Source organism: Caretta caretta, chromosome 8 (assembly GCF_965140235.1).
Source record: "Caretta caretta isolate rCarCar2 chromosome 8, rCarCar1.hap1, whole genome shotgun sequence".
Classification (NCBI taxonomy): domain Eukaryota; kingdom Metazoa; phylum Chordata; order Testudines; family Cheloniidae; genus Caretta; species Caretta caretta.
In genome coordinates this window covers 108,675,344-108,692,802 of record NC_134213.1, presented here as the reverse complement: position 1 = coordinate 108,692,802, position 17,459 = coordinate 108,675,344, and the positions used below count along the sequence as shown (strand labels likewise).

The window sequence follows — 17,459 nt, the reverse complement described above, 5'->3', positions numbered from 1 at the left end:
AAGGTTAAACTCAATAAGTTTATGGAGGAAATGGTATGATGGGATAACATGGTTTTGGTAATTAAATATTCATGGTAAATGGGCCCAATGGCCTGTGATGGGATATTAGATGGGGTGGGATATGAGTTACCCAGGAAAGAAGTTTCTGTAGTATCTGGCTGGTGAATCTTGCCCATATGCTCAGGGTTTAGCTGATCGCCATATTTGGGGTCGGGAAGGAATTTTCCTCCAGGGCAGATTGGAAGAGGCCCTGGAGGTTTTTCGCCTTCCTCTGTAGCATGGAGCACGGGTCACTTGCTGGAGGATTCTCTACTCCTTGAAGTCTTTAAACCACGATTTGAGGACTTCAGTAGCACAGACATAGGTGAGAAGTTTTTCGCAGGAGTGGGTGGGTGAAATTCTGTGGCCTGCGTTGTGCAGGAGGTCAGACTAGATGATCATAATGGTCCCCTCTGACCTAAATATCTATGAATCTATGAATATTTCATCATTCAACAGTTGGTGAGTTCTTCAACCTTAATTTATTATCAGTTTACATGGTGAGAAATTTACACTCAGTCCAACTTACTCCTATTATTGGATGCTGATCATTGTATCTTGGGGTTGGAAGGGCAAGGGGATGGGAAAGAGCATAGTCTCTGTAACTGCCATGGAAGAGGAATCCAATATCCCTTAAGCTAGTTACATTCATCTGTGTGCTTTTGTTTGTAATGATAATCCCTAGGAGGATTACTATAGAAATCTAAAGGAAATGTTTTATGTTATTAAAAACTTTCCTTTTTGCAGTCTGAGATTTATTTATAATGCCATAGGTATGTGACATGGAATCCCATATGCATTAGCTCCTCTCTGAAATGTGGCTTTTAGCTGCTTCACTGGAAACCCTAAAGCCAAGGATGGAAAGTGTTTTTGTCTAGGGGTTCCCCCATCCTTAGGACCTTGAGGTTCCTGGCTTTCCCTGCTTTAAAAACTATTCTTCACTCTAGAGACCTAATGTTACAGCCATAGTACATCCTTCTGAGTAGGATTGAACCAGACATTCTTCAGAGTTCATTAACACTGCTCCTTTAATCCCCCAGAAGGGGATTGCTACTGAGTGACACAAGGCAGTTATTGCTCCCTGCCTCTTCTCCCCAAATAGAATGAGCTATAGAAGTCATGGGACTAGGAACATAATTAAATTTCAGAGCAGCAGCATAGTGGTTATAAACCTCTGAAGTGAAAAATTCTTGTGGCATTGTAATATGCAGGGAAGGGGAGAGCTGAGTAACAGGTGGTATTTAGAAACTAATTAATATTTGTGAATAACAGTGTGTTACTGGTAAGAAAACAAATCAGCTTGTATGTGAATATTTATGATGATTTTCAGTGCTGCTTGGATCACAAAATCCTTTTCCAGCTGCCGTGTCTCCTCTCATGTCATAACATTTCACAGAAAGGTGAAAGCCTTCTACGGTGTGGAGCCATGTTGTTGGGAGCCAGCCAATTGAGCAGATTAGCTGAGTGCAGGTTTTGAGCAGAATATTCTTGATAGCTGGGTATTAATGGGCCACCAGGTCCCAAACATTTTAAATATTCTTTTCCGGTACAGTAAGCCATGTAATTTAGTTTGAGATTCCGTCCCATTAAGAGCCAAGCCTTGCACATAGATAATGCTATGTTTGAAGTGAAAGAAGGTGTTAAAGGTTGTTCTGTCTCTTAATGTTGTATGCAAGTCTTTTACAATAGATCAAAGTTGCCTAATGTAATCTTCATAATACTTTCATTTGAATTGCTCCCTGCAGTTTGTGTTTGTGGAACTGAAAGAGAAGAATCTTTGTTTCCTGGTGGGGTGGGGTTTTCTATTTCACACATGTTCACTTTGCCATTTGAAAAGGATAATAGCTTTTTAACCTCTGTGAATGTTAGATTGCTGTATTTGTGCTCATGGGGTTCTGCTGTATTTCTTATAGCAGGGGTGGCCAACCTGAGCATGAGAAGGAGCCAGAATTTACCAACGTACATTGCCAAAGAGCCACAGTAATACGTCAGCAGCTCCGCCCCCGTGACCTGGCGCGGCCCGCCCACCAGCAGCCCCACCGATCAGCGCCTCCCCCTCCCTCCCTGCACCTCTGGATCAGCTGTTTCCTGGTGTGCAAGAGGCTCAGGGGGAAGGAGCAAGGGCGTGGCAGGCTCAGGGGACGGGGGGGAGCAGGGCCTGTGGCAGACACGGGTTGAGCAGTGAGCACCACGGCACACTGGAAAGTTAGTGCCTATAGCTCCAGCCCTGGAGTCAATGCCTATACAAGGAGCTGCATATTAACTTCTGAAGAGCCGCATGCGGCTCCGGAGCCACAGGTCGGCCATCCCTGTATTATAGTTTTGCACAGAGAGCTAAACTTGCTATCCAGGTGTTTCGGTACTCTTTGAGTATATCTAAACTGCAATTAAAACCTGCAGCTGGCTCGGGCCAGCTGACTGGGGCTCACAGAGTACAGGCTAAGCGGCTGTTTAACTGCAGTGTACATTTGGGCTCAGGCTGCAGCTCAGGACTCTTTTCTGGACTCTCTCCAGTTTGTCTGCATCTGTCCTAAAGTGCAGTGCCCAGAATTGGACTCAGTACTCCAGCCGAGGCCTCACCAGTGCCAAGTAAAGCAGGACAGTTACTTCCCATGTCTTACATATGACACTCCTGTACACCCCATAATAGTAGCCTTTTTTGCAGCTACTTCACACTGGTGACTCATATTCAATTTGTAATCCACTATTACCCCCAGATCCTTTTCAGCAGTACTGCCACCTAGCCAGTTATTCCCCATTTTGTAATTGTGCTTTTGATTTTTCCTTCTTATGTGAAGTACTTGTCTTTATTGAATTTCATCTTGATTTCAGACCAATTCTCCAATTTTTCAGGGTCATTTTGAATTGGAATCCTGTCCTCCAAATTACTAGCAACACCTCCCAGCTTGATGTCAACTGAAAATTTTATAAGCATACTCTCCACTCAATTATTCAAGTCATTATGAATATATTGAATATTCCTGGACCTAGGACTGACCCCTGCGGGACCCCAGATGCCCTTCCAGTCTGAGAGCAAACCACTGATAAGTACTGTTTGAGTACGGTCTTTAAACCAGTTATGCACTCACCTTATAGTAATGTCATGTGGGACTATATCAAAAGCCTTACCAAAATCAAGATATATCACATCTACTGCTTCCCCCATATTTACTAGGCTAGTTAACCTGTCAAAGAAGGAAATTAGGTTGGTTTGGCGTGATTTGTTCTTGACAAATCCATGCTGGCTGTTCCTTATAACCCCATTATCCTCCAAGTGCTTACAACTTGATTGTTTAATGATTTGTTCCAGTATCTTTCCAGTTATTGAAGTTAGGCTGACTGGTCTATAGTTCTCCGGGTCCTCTTTGTTTCCCTTTTAAGATAGGTATTATCTTTGCCCTTCTCCAGTCTTCTGGGACCTCACCTGCCTTCCAGAAGTTCTCAAAGCTAATTAACTTCAGTGTGTGTGTGTAACCCACTCTTCAGTGCAGGGTGGATTTTATTTCGGTCACTAGTCAGGAAGATTCGATTTAATCATGGATTTCTACATAAAAAAAGCTTATGCCCAAATAAATCTTAGTCTTTAAGATGCCACCAGACTCCTCGTTGTTTTTTGTGATACAGACTAACACGACTACCCCTTTGATACTTTGTGCATAAAAGTGCATTATTTTTGGTTGTTAAAACCTTCATACATATTCTTCACAACTCAGAGATAGATGTAGGTTTCATTTTTAGAAGGTACACACTATACATTTTTAAATGTCATCCCTCTTTTCTCTCCATCTAGTTATCTGCCTTTTTTCCTGATCATGAGCAGTTAGGTTAACGTTGTGGCCTCTGTTTTCCTAGTTGTAGAATAAAGACAGGTCTCCAAGAATAAAAAGTTAAGCAAACACAATGGCACTGCCTTGAGATAAAAATGCACCAGACTTCAGTGTTGCTAGCTCTCACAATTTTATTGTCAGTATTTCAGTGTTTGGTGTTTTTCTTTAAGCCCTAGCTGCTGGAATCAGGTTATTAATTGGGAATCTTAGATTTTCTTTAAAAAAGTATGAAAAAAAATTCACCCTCGTGGTTGCAAGAAATGTGAACCAAAGGCTCCAGTCAAAAGGTAAATAAACAGAACACCATTAAAAATTATTTTTAGCCGATCTCATGGTTTTGGAGGGGAGGGATCTGCCCCGTTATTTTTAAAAAAAATATTGGGGGGGAGGGATAGCTCAGTGGTTTGAGCATTGGCCTGCTAAAGCCAGGGTTGTGAGTTCAATCCTTGAGGGGGCCATTTAGGGAACTGAGGCAAAAATTGGGGATTGGTCCTGCTTTGAGCAGGGGGTTGGACTAGATGACCTCCTGAGGTCCCTTCCAACCCTGATATTCTATGATTCTATGAAAGTGATTTATTTTGAAAACTTTTCAGATTAGTTTTACAGCTATATCAGAAAAACGAATGATTGTTTGGTTATTTCATTTACCAATGATAGTTGAAGCAGATATTTATGAAGTAATTGGGAGGTGAACTGTCTCCAATTCAACATGTTAATCATTAATTTTTGGAGGATTTTCTTGTCATGCTGCATTAGGAGGAGACCATCACCAGACGGACATTTAAATTGTTTTATTTAACTAAAACAACAATGTTATGCATTCTGGATTTTTTTTCTTCAACAGCAAACATATAATATTTTAACAAAAAAAATATGAATTTTTGAATTTACTTAAACATTACAGTTTTTTAAAATCAGGTTTGTTTTTGTTAAAATTGTTTTTAACTAAAAGAGTTAAATGAAATATTTAAAAGAAACCAACAAAAATTAAATTGACTATGTTAGGCAGGTAAACATGAGAAACTTAAAATTTTGACTTCTGCAGCTAACTCAATCGTCTTCACCTCCATTTTCCTGTTTGTTCATAATCTGGAAAAGAAAAACAAGCTTTCCTGCTTTTTCAGGTCCCAAACCATTTCTCAATTCGGAATGAATTAGGCCAAAGGAAGAAAATATTCTTTCTACACTGACAGAAGAAGTTACTGCTGTTAAAAGTGAGATTATCACGTCAACAGTCTCTGAATCCAAGTGATTTCCACCAGTTCACTAGTGTGACTTCCTTTAAAACATCATTAGCAAATATATATGTCTTGAATGGTTCACCCTTAGCTCTGAAGTTTATTTTAGTAATGGGATGATAGCTGGATGTTCATGTCATAGCCAGTTCCTCTTAATCAGCAATTAAGGTTTGACCCTGGTACCGAGTATTAAGAATATTTGCAAGAACATAACCTGGAGATAGTGCTTGTCCCATTCCTTTTTTTTTAATGCTTGTAATTTAACTCTGTCTTTACATATTTCTCTTTTTAAGCTCTCACTCAGTTCCTCCCAAATTTCAATTTCAAAAAGAGACAGTGCCATCTCTTTTTCAAATTTCATCTCTTTTTCAAATTTCAAAAAGAGACAGTGCCATCTCTTTTTTTCAGAGGGGTAGGCGTGTTAGTCTGGGTCTGTAATAGTGGCAGAGAGTCCTGTGGCACCTTATAGACTAACAGACATACTGGAGCACAGGCTTTTGTGGGTGAACACCCACTTCATCGGATGCATGTAGTGGAAATTTCCAGAGGCAGGTATAAATATGCAAGCAAGAATCTGCAACCTCCTTGGACACACAATAGCAGATTTAAAGGTAGCCATCCTGCAGCAAAAAAACTTCAAGACCAGACTTCAAAGAGAAACTGAGCTTCAGTTCATTTGCAAATTTGACATCAGCTCAGGATTAAACAAAGACTGTGAATGGCTCGCCAACTACAAAAGCAGTTTCTCCTCCCTTGGGGTTCACACCTCAACTGCTAGAAAAGGGCCTCATCCCCCCTGATTGAACTAACCTCGTTATCCGTAGCCTGATTTTTGCTTGCATATTTATACCTGCCTCTGGAAGTTTCCACTACATGCATCCGACGAAGTGGGTGTTCACCCACAAAAGCTCCTGCTCCAATACGTCTGTTAGTCTATAAGGTGGCACAGGACTCTTTGCATTGATTTTTTCACAAACTGTCATCAGATTAGGCCAGTTCTTGAGATAGTGCTCAAAACAGTGCACTACTGAGTTCCATCGCATGTCTTGTGGGAGAGTTAGCTTGGTTCCTCCCACTTTTTTCAGAGCAGCTGCTGCAAAGTGGTTGTTACGGAAGTATTTTGCAATTTCAATAACATTAGCCTTTATTTCTTGAACACCGAAGTCTTTGGCTAGGAGGTGCATCAAATGACCACTGCAACCATATGTTATTAGCTTGGGACTCTCTTCTAAATAATTTCTTCTCATCTTGGATACATTTGCAGCATTGTCTGTGACCAATCTGCGTACTAGACTTTTGAATTTTTTTCCAGTTTGTTACAGCTTTTACTGCTACTTCTTTTAAGTATTCTGCTGTGTGTGCATTTCCTGATGTATCAATTGTTTCTGTAAGGAAGACATTCCCGTCTTCTGTTGTCACACAAGCACATACAACAGGATCATTGTGGACATTGCTCCACCCATCAAGACTCAGGTTAACAATTTTACCCTCTAGACATTTTTGCACACTGCTCAATTTCTCTTTCATACACTTTATCCAGCAATTTGTCTGAGACATCTACTCTGTTGGGTGGACTGTATCCTGGTCTTCATGACTGAACCATGTTACTGAAGTGTGGGTTCTCAGTCATACCGAAAGGAGAGTTTGTTGCATAAACAAACGGGGCAAGTTTTTCATCTATTCCCTTGTTTTGTAATCTGCTGGTTCTTAGCACAAACTTTGTGTGGTTGATTCTGAATGATGGAGATTTTTTTTCTTTTTGCTATAGGTGATACACTGTGGCTATGTGACATACCTGATGTGACTGAAACACTATCATTGGCAGATAACTCTGAAACTATAGAAAATGATGGTGATATTGAAGGTGGATAGCCTTCAGAATCCTGTATGTTGAGGATGGATTCTCCTAAACAAAATAAGTCAATGCTGTTATTTAATTATTATTACCATACTGCTCATTTAGTATTACTCATTAGTATGGAGAGTCAGTGAATGCACTTTAAAGGTGAAATTGTAAAAGGACAATCTGCCTATTTCAGCTATTCATTTTTTATCACAACTGCATCTGAAATGACAGGACCATAGAGTAACCAACTATATTTTTTGCTCAAACATGAGAATTTGAGAATAGTCCAGGAGGAGGACAGGCAGTCCTTAAGAAAGAAGTATGGAATAAAAAAGTTTACCAACCTGAAGATCCTGCATGTTCAGACATGTTCCTTTCATCCTCTTCAATGCAGCTTCCTCCTGAGAAGGAACACTTCTCATGATGTTGTTTTATTCGGGCAGCCAGGCCTTTTGCGTTTCTTTGTTGCAGTATTTGCATTTTGCACGCATGCCTGTGTTACCCATAGGTAGAGGAACTTCATTAAAATATTCCCAAACTGGGGGTCTCTTACTGACTGCTGCCATTATAGGTTTTTCCCTTTTAGTGAGAGAATGGTATGATAGATGTCAGATCAACGAAGGCTACACTCAGAAAGATCTCAAGACTTCTGGAATATGCTGTTCAACCAGTTTCACTTTTGTTTCTACTGCCTGTCCCTCCCTTCTCACATTTATCTCCAGACTTCTTCTCCTTCTGAAGTGATTGGGCAACAAAATGGCAAATGAAATTTAATGTGGATAAATGTAAAGTAATGCACATTGGAAAAAATAACCCCAACTATACATACAATATGATGGGGGCTAATTTAGCTACAGCTAATCAGGAGAAAGATCTTGGAGTCATTGTGAATAGTTCTCTGAAGACGGCCACGCAGTGTGCAGCAGCAGTCAAAAAAGCAAACGGGATGTTAGGAATCATTAAAAAAGGGACAGAGAATAAGACGGAGAATATCTTATTGCCCTTATATAAATCCATGGTACGCCCACGTCTTGAATACTGCATACAGATGTGGTCCCCTCATCTCAAAAAAGATATACTGGCATTAGAAGAGGTTCAGAAAAGGGGTAACTAAAATGATTAGGGGTTTGGAACAGGGGCCATATGATGAGAGATTAAAGAGGCTAGGATTTTTCAGCTTGGAAAAGAGGAGACTAATGGGGGGATATGATAGAGGTCTGTAAAATCATGAGTGGTGTGGAGAAAATGAATAAGGAAAAGTTATTTACTTGTTCCCATAATATGAAAACTAGGGGCCACCAAAAGAAATTAATGGGCAGCAGGTTTAAAACAAATAAAAGGAAGTTCTTCACTCAGCGCACAGTCAACCTGTGGAACTCCTTGCCTGAGGGGGTTTTGAAGGCTAGGACTATAACAGGGTTTAAAAGAGACCTGGATAAATTCATGGAGGTTAAGTCCATTAATGGCCGTTAGCCGGGATGGGTAAGGAATGGTGTCCCTAGCCTCAGTTTGTCAGAGGGTGGAGATGGATGGCAGGAGAGAGATCACTTGATCATTACTGTTAGGTTCACTCCCTCTGGGGCACCTGGCATTGGCCACAGTTGGTAGACAGGATTTTGGGCTGGATGGACCTTTGGTCTGACCCAGTATGGCCGTTCTTACGTTCTTCTAATGTTCCTTGTCCAGATCCATTCCACCCCCAACAATCTTCTATTCACTGAATTTTTTGAAACTTTGCACTTTTAGAGAGAGGTAAGGGATTGATTCTATGTACACAAATTTGCGGAGGGACAATAGGGTTGAGGTCTGTTATTTCTCACCTCTATATATTTATTTATAAATAACTAAATAAACAAATAAACAAACATACATTTTTGCTGTTAGCAAGCACGTTATCTCTGGAGACACAAATCCACAGTTTGAGAACTGCAAAACTAATAATCTCTGATGTCCTCTTCTGCACTGAGTCCCATTGGGTAGAAGGGCCAAGGATATAATGTGTGTGGTCCCCTCATCTTTGTGGAGAACTTTGTACTGCCATTCTCCATGGTATAAAATTTGTGTCAATATAACCTCTCCCCAAGCACTGTAGATTCTAATGCCCTGAGCCTCCATCATAGAGGATGCAGCGTACTGCATGGAAAAATTCATCACTGCTGGTTGAACTTTTTTAATATTTAAGCCTAACTAGTAAATGTGCAGTGTTTATACTGGTCTCTGTGTGAAGCTGAAAATATTTGCTCTCTGTAAATCTCGATACGCCATACAAAACTAAATCAGTCGAACATTTGCAGCTGACGAATTACATAATATTAGGTTTGTGACTCAAACTAACAAAACCAAAGACATTCAGAGCTAATGGGAGCGTACAGTTTTGACTGATCTTACTGTGGTTGGGTTTTTCAGTGGCCTGAAATTGTCTTCTGCAAGATCTGGGCATGACTGAGAGTGAGTTCCAACTTTAACCTTGAATTTCCTTGCCTCTCTGTTTGTCTCTGTCTTAATATTTCCAAAACAGAAGGGTGTTTTGGTAGCACATTTCCTTTTTTTATGGTATTATGGAGAGAAAAGCCATTGTGTAGGAGAGTTTCTGATTTGAACTGTATAAATTTAAGTGTCTAAAAAAGAAATTTTAATGCGTAAATAAGTACAGGTATACAATAGGAGATTGCAATTATATATGTTGGGGTTATAGCAAATTACATAGGGTGTCCAGAGAATAAATTAAAAAGAGATATAAAAAGCAACATCATAGTTTGCATTAGAAATTGATACTAGAAACATGGGAAATTAATATGAATTGCTGGCTTACATAAACTTCAGGCATTTTCTATAGATTTAATAAAGGGTTGCCATGTCTCAAGATAAACAGCTTAAGTATCGTTCTCCATAGATAATACATCCCAGCATTTAACAAGCCACTTACTGACTGAAATATTGTTGGAAAGCTTCCATTGTGATGTGACTGCCACACTTGCATCAAGGACTAGCTGATGAAGGAGGGGGTGAAAAGGGCTAGTATGCAATCCGTCATCACACTGGTACTAGAGGGTTTTTTTAAGGCATATTTCACCCACTAGATTATAACAGGTCTAAATCCTGTGAATGATATAAAATATATTTAGGGTGATATTGGAACCTCTAAACATCCGGGTTTAGCATAGGAACATGAACACAATCTGAATGTCGTAACAGTGCATTCAGACTGTGTGCACGTCTGCGCAAGTGCATCTGTGTATATCTATGTGTACTATAATATTACACAATGTGTAAATTTTTTTAAGCCTGCAGTCTGTGCTTAACAGAAAATAAGAAATGATTAATATCCAGGTTTAAGGAGACTACTGTTCAGTCTTCAAAATGGTCCCAAAACTCTTCAGGAAATATGTTAGGTTTTTGCAGTCTTTTTTAATAACAGATTTACACCTTTGTTTAATCTTAAATAATTTCCCTTTTTTAATAGATGTACTCATTTGCCTTGTTTTAACTAACAGTTAACAGCTAATTCAAGCTCAGACTGGCCCAAACATAGCAGAACTGATGTTCTTCTTGTAGGGTGTAGATCTGGGGAATCCATCTATTGGATCCGCAACCACTGAGTATCATGGAGCCCAGTTCCACTGGGGCACTCTGCCCCACCACTGTGCGTTTTGAGCTTGGGGCAGTGCTGAACGGAGCATGGGGCTCGTGGATCCATAGGTAATTGTCCCCCTCTCTCTCAGTTTTCATGGTGGCTGAATGGGAATCTGTCACTCCCACCCCCACTCCAGATACACAGACTTGGCCCTGGTGGGGGATTTATGCCACAATGTGAGGTTTTAACCCTTTCATTCTGCAAATTCCTTTGCTACTATGCTTATGCAGGAGATTTATTTTTATATATTTTATTTTTCTAGGTACTTTTATGGCCACTGTCACTCTAGTATTTGAGCGGCTCCCAGGCATTTATGGATTTGTCCTCTGAACATCTCTGTGAGGTAGGGAAGCATTATTATTTCCATTTTACAGACTGGGAACTGAGGTACAGTGAGATTAAGGTGAGACAAGAAGTTTGAGGCACAGCCAGAAATTGAAATTTGTTTTCCACTATCTTTTGCCTTGCCCACATACCTGCTTTTGTGTTTTTTCCTCTTCTAAGCTTTACTAGAAGTAATCTTGGCCATTGGGGCTGGAGAAAGACCCTATGAAAAATATGGCTAGGGTTTTAATGTCCTTTTAAAGTTTTGTTAGAAATGAGCTGAAATACCTTTTAAAAATATCAGAACTGTTGATGATGTTAAATAATTAATATGTTGACTTTCTACAGATAACTTGCAAAAATGTTTTTTCTCTTAATTCCTCTTTTATCTACCTGCCTAGACTTGAGGTTAGTGTTCAGCTTTACTCTGTGTCAGCTGATGCCATATCTATTACCTAAAGCAATGCAGAGCATGCTGCTTCCTGGCGTATTTTGGGCGTTGTCATCAATGCAGAGCCCTGAATTCATGTCTGGGCAGGTGTAGAATTTGTCACTCACATTTATGTATGTTACTGTTTCACTTACATCGTTTTTCAAAGGTCACTCCAGTCCTCCTAGAATGTTCAGTTTTGCATTCCTAAATTCTCCCACAAGTGACATTTCAGTGTCTGATTAGTGATGGTGTTGCTTTTCAAACAAGTATATCAGGAACCCTGCAATATTTGTGTACATTGAGCTCAGATAGACATTGTAAAATCAAGCATCACGAATAGCAGCTTGGAACATGTCTTTTTTTAAAGTAGAGAAGTTTTGGGTAGGTTCCCTTCAAGGTTTTCCTTCACTGTAACAAATTGGTATTTAAAGTATGACATTTACTGTATTAGAAATGTTCTTAGAGTTACAAATTGTGGAGGCACCAGCAGAATCCTGCAGTTTAATATTTTATTGTCTATTAAAATAAGCAACGGGATTACATATGATAACATGGAAAAGGGAATATTTCATGCCATCTTTCTAATTTAGCACTCTGTAAAATATACACATTTCACATGATTTATGCTTTTTATCAACATAAATCATAGGACTGGAAGGGATTTCGAGAGGTCACCTAGTCCAGTCCCCTGCGCTCATGGCAGGACTAAGTATTATCTAGACCATCCCTGACAGATATCTACTTTCTCTTAGAATAGCCAATCACATAGATTCCACAACCTCCCTGGGCAATTTATTCCAGTGCTTAACCACCATGACAGGAAGTTTTTCCTAATGTCCAACCTCAACCTCCTTTGTGGTAAATTTAAGGTTATTGTTTCTTGTCCTATCCCCAGAGGTTAAGAACAATTCTTTTCCCTCCTCCTTGTAACAACCTTTTATGTACTTGAAAACTGTTATCATGTCCCCTCTCAGTCTTCTCTTTTCCAGACTAAACAAACCCAGTTTTTTCAGTCTTCCCTCATAGGTCATGTGTTCTAGACCGTTAATCATTTTTGTTGCTCTTCTCTGGACTTTGTCCACAATTTGTCCACATCTTTCCAGAAATGTGGTGCCCAGAACTGGACACAGTATTCCAGTTAAGGCCTAATCAGCACAAAGTAGAGCGGAAGAATTACTTCTCGTGTCTTACTTACAACATTCCTGCTAATAATCCCAGAATGATGTTCGCTTTTTTTGCAACAGTGTTACACGGTTAACTCATATTTAGCTTGTGGTCCACTGTGGCCTCCAGATCCCTTTCCACAGTACTCCTTCCTAGGCTGTCATTTCCCATTTTGTGTATGTGCAACTGATTGTTCCTTCCTAAATGGAGTACTTTGCATTTGTCCTTATTGAATTTCATCCTATTTACTTCAGACCATTTCTCCAGTTTGTCCAGATCATTTTGAATTATAATCCTATCCTCCAAAGCACTTGCAACCCCTCCCAGCTTGGTATCGTCCACAAACTTTATAAGTGTACTTTCTATGCCATTATCTGAATAATTGATGAAGATATTGAACAGAACCGGACCCAGAACTGATTCCTGCAGGACCCTACTCGTTATGCCCTTCCAGCATGCCTGGAAACCACTGATAACTACTCTTTGGGAATGGTTTTCCAACCAGTTTTGCGCTCACCTTATTGTAGCTCCATCTAGGTTGCATTTCCCTAGTTTGCCTATGAGAAGGTCATGTGAGACCGTATCAAGAGCTTTACTAAAGTCAAGATATACCAGTCTACCGCTTTCCCGCTATCCACAAGGTTTGTTACCCTGTCAAAAAAAGCTATCAGGTTGGTTTGACTCGATTTGTTCTTGACAAATCCATGCTGACTGTTACTTATCACCTTATTATCTTCTAGATGTTTGCAAATTGATTGCTTAATTACTTGCTCCATTAACTTTGATCCGGGTACAGACATTAAGCTGACTGGTCTGTAATTCCCCAGGTTGTTCTTATTTCCCTTTTTATAGATATGGGCACTATATTTGCCCTTTTCCAGTCTTCTGGAATCTCTCCCGTCTTCCATGACTTTTCAGAGATAATTGCTAATGGCTCAGATATCTCCTCAGTCAGCTCCTTGAGTATTCTAGGATGCATTTCATCAGGCCCTGGTGACTTGAAGACATCTAATTTGTCTTAAGTAATTTTTAACTTGTTCTTTCCCTATTTTAGCCATTTATCCTACCTCATTTTCACTGGCATTCACTGTTAGACGTCCAATCACCACCAACCTTCTTGTTGGAAACTGAAATGAAGAATTCAGAGGAACAGCCGTGTTAGTCTGTATTCGCAAAAAGAAAAGGAGTACTTGTGGCACCTTAGAGACTAACCAATTTATTTGATCATGAGCTTTCGTGAGCCACATGCTCAAATAAATTGGTTAGTCTCTAAGGTGCCACAAGTACTCCTTTTCTTTTTGAAATGAAGAAGTTAAGCATCTCTGCCATTTCCAAATTTTCTGATATTTCCCCCCTCCCCCAATATATTATATTGCTTCCTGTCAGTAAGAATAAAAATTATAATGACTCATGGAACTGTCTGAGAATATACTAAATAAGATTAAAGTGTTGGCCATTGACCTTAACAGTCAATTAGGCTTTACATTACTTAGCTGGTATTGTGGGGAGGAGGGTGCAGAAAGGAACCTGAAGCTCATTAAATAGGATGCTGTTGTTTGAAACAATTAGGAAGTTTGTAAACCAGGAAATTGGTCATAATACCTAAGCAAAGACTTAGAGGAGGAAGATCTTGTTGTGTTAAGTATTCTTGAAGTCTGACGACAAAGCTGGAAGAGAACAAAAACTTTCAGGATCTAAGTATTTTAGGGTATACTCTGCCAAGAACAGATAATGTTCAAATGGCAACTGATATCAGAGAGAGTACTGGGAAGGTGGTATGTGCAAGTCAGGTCAGAAATATTGTTAGCTGAAGATGGTATGAATGGGAAAGTGGGTGCCAAAGTCCTTGTGCTTCAAAAAGAAAATATGACGGAGTGGAAGTTGTTGGCAAGTATGATTGGAATCCTTGTTTTGTTTACAGATGACAAGTTTTGGGTCCAGCACATGCTGGATTATTCAACAGAGTGGGTGAGGAACACTTGCACATGTTTGCACACTATTGCTATGCATTGTTAGAGTTTGGGTCTGCCTCGCAAGGAGGTTGGGAAATGCAAAACTGAGGGGCAGTTAATGCTGAAAAAGTACAGCTAAATCTTATCCACCATGGATTATCCTCAGTAGGTGTTTAATTGGCCCTCTGTTGATTTTTCAGCATAATAGCCCCAAGTACATCAGCAAAGTGGTTAAAACCTGTCTGACAAGAGGAAACATCAGTGACTGTGCCGGGGATTATACTGTGTGAGCAAGGAGGCGAGCCCAGAAATGAGAATTATGGGAAATTTCTGTAACACATGAGAGAACATTCCATAATTGTCTGTTTACGTGTGTTCCCGTAGACATAAGCATTCTCTGACTACCTAAGGGAGAGTGTATAGAAGAAGATTGTCAGCACCCTTAAAGGAGGGTTACCTAAGTGGGAACATACTGAATCAGTGCACTGTGTTAATGACTGACTGTCTTTGCTCTGTCTAAATTTGCATTGGTTATTCAGACTTGATGTTATTGTTATTCAGAGAAGCATCAGTTTAGATCAATCTTCAAGTGTTTCCCAATTTAGCATAGGTTTCAAAGTAGCTTTTGTGTGCTATATATACAATTTGGAAACACACAGTTCTGAAAGTTTTCAGCTGGCCTTGAGGAGTTAAGTCATTCCATGGTTCCTAATATGAGCCTAGCTTTTCTGCAAATCTAAGAAAAATAATGATTTAAGACAGGCAAGTCTTGCCCATGCAATATATAGCTGAAAATGAGGTTTGAGTGACATACAGTAAAATCTTTAAGTAACTTTTTTGTTTTACCAGTTAAATTGGGCAGGTTCTTACAGATCGAGGTCACAGTTTAACTTGGGGGCGTTTCTTTAAAATAATTTCCTTAGTAAAATCAATGAAAAAAAACCCAACACAAACAAGCCCTAACCCCCACTCCTTCACCCTCTTCCTGCTATTCAGATGAATGGGAGTAAAAAAGAAAAGGAGAGAGTTTTCAGAGTTGCCTTTTCAGTCACATCAGGCTGGGTCTAAGTCAGAAAGGAATGATTTTACAAGAGAGACCCTGAAGATAAATTGTAACCTTGATTAGCAGAATTCAGATTGTTTTGTAGACCTTGGTAACTGTGTTACTTCCTGAAGCATGCTCTACAAAGTGTTTTAATCACAAATTATTGTGTTAGTGCTCTTTCAGGAATTTAACATAGTATGCAAAATTTGCTTTTGAATATTGTAATCATGAAGTTAACAAAAAGAAAAGGAGTACTTGTGGCACCTTAGAGACTAACCAATTTATTTGAGCATGAGCTTTCTACAGACTAACACGGCTGTTCCTCTGAAACCTGTCATGAAGTTAACAAACTCCCTGAAGTGAAAAGCTGCTCCGTACAAACTATTTTAAAAGTGCAGTTTACAAGAATTTTCTTTAGAAATATGCATCCTTTGGCAGAGATTTAAGGGTGTGGAGATGCTTTTTGTTTTTCTTTTTTTAACACTGAAACTGCCACCATTGCAGTTTGGAAGGTTCCAAGTTAATATGGAACACACACTTTAAATTGAGCTTTCTCTCTGCAACCAGTATTCGAATCCCAAATTACAAAATGATAATTGATGTCATCTAATTCTTTGAGTACTTCTGTTTTTAACTTCTGTGCACTTTGTAAGATGTGTTTTGATAATGTTTTTTTCACCTGAAGGCTTCTACTATAAATGTTAGTTTCGTATTTATATACCTAGATAGCACTGTTACAAAATATAATCAGTTCCGAATGACTCAATTATATATATACCACTAACATGTTTTCTTGGCCAGAGCATCTTAAACTTAATTTAAAACAGTAAAGTTCTGGATACTTTTATCTGCTATATAATGAACAGTTGTTTGCAGTGTTGTTGTAACTGTGTTGGTCCCAGGATATTAGAGAGACAATGTTGGTCCAATAAAAGATGTTTTCTCACCTACCTTGTGTCTCTAATATAATGAACAGTACCTTGACCGTGTGGGCCTATCCCAGCATTCCTGCATATCACTATGTAGGGTCCTTTGGACTTAAGACATGTTACAGTTCATTTTACCTAACAAATGAGTCGAGTTTCGAGTCCTTGAGTATATTGATGCCTCAAGGGGTTAGCTGTTGGTGTTACCATTAGTTGTGTGTGTGTTTTAAAGATGCAGATTTAAACTAGTGTATACTGATGGTGAAGTTCATCTTTGGCTGAAGCTGAATGCTTACTTATCCTACGTTGGGGGCTTCTTTGCCAAACTGAATATCTTAAAAAACAGTATTTACCGGTAGCTGAAGATGGTGCAAAATGTAATCACATTTGCAAAATTGAACATAAGCACTAGCCCTCTGGTTCTTTTAACTTTTCTTTTGTTTCTTCGGTACATTTCATAGAATCATAGGACTGGAAGGGAGCTCGAGAGGTCACCTAGTCCAGTCCCCTGCATCCATGGCAGTACTAAGTCTTATCTAGACCATCCCTGACAGGTGTTTGTCTAACCTGCTCTTAAAAAATCTCCAGTGGTGGAGATTCCACAACCTCCCTAGGCAATTTGTTGGTGGCTTTTGTTTTGTCATATTATCTACTAAATTAATTTTGATACCTGAAGGTTATATAATAAAGGTGATAGTAGAATCATCATAATTGACAATTTAGCTTTGTCATAACACATAGTCAGCAATTGCTAGCACTCTGAAGCAATGGGTTTGAATAGCTGCCACACTATGTGCGTGCTTTTAAACCCGAGACAACCGCTGAACTCATTAAAAATACAAGATACACATGTCTATGCATATAAGGAGTTTTGGTGCCAAGCTCTCCTTTGAGGATACGTTTAATGCTAATTAAATTGGTTATGTTCTATCCAGTACCAGGGTAATCTTGAAGTTTGGTTAACTAGTGCCAGACTGACTCAGATGTTAGTATTGGAATAATATAGGATGGGGTTTCAAATGAGAAAGGAC

The 17,459-nt window shown here is 39.4% G+C and overlaps 1 protein-coding gene across 12 annotated transcripts in view; it reads left to right on the top strand.

The window, feature by feature from the left end:
• PTPRF (protein tyrosine phosphatase receptor type F) overlaps window positions 1–17,459 on the top strand; it is a 605,446-nt gene that overhangs the window by 171,397 nt on the left and 416,590 nt on the right. For 11 of the 12 annotated variants that reach the window (XM_075131918.1, XM_075131917.1, XM_075131916.1 and 8 more), the window contains exon 2: window positions 10,847–10,927. The exons of the other annotated variant lie outside the window; for it this stretch is intronic. The gene's annotated coding sequence lies outside the window, so the exon portion shown is untranslated. The remainder of the gene's footprint in view (window positions 1–10,846; window positions 10,928–17,459) is intronic. 12 annotated transcript variants of the gene reach the window in all.